Genomic DNA, 231 nt, shown 5'->3' with positions numbered 1-231 from the left:
CTTGCTGTTTTTTGTTCCCTCTAAGAGAGAGAGGGAGAGAGACTGAGAGGGAGAGTGAGAGAGAGAGGGAGAGAGAGACTGACTGAGAGGGAGGGAGAGAGAGAGAGAGAGAGAGAGAGAGAGAGAGAGAGACACTGAGAGTTAGAGAGAGAGAGGGCGAGAGAGACGCCCTCACACGCGAGAGAGAGACTGTATGGTGACTGACGGCAGGCAGGCACGAGAGGAGGACGA

The sequence above is a fragment of the Protomyctophum bolini genome, assembly GCF_963924005.1.
Source record: "Protomyctophum bolini genome assembly, chromosome: 20".
Classification (NCBI taxonomy): Eukaryota; Metazoa; Chordata; class Actinopteri; order Myctophiformes; family Myctophidae; genus Protomyctophum; species Protomyctophum bolini.
The sequence above is the reverse complement of the archived record's forward strand: the minus strand, read 5'-3'. Positions refer to the sequence as shown.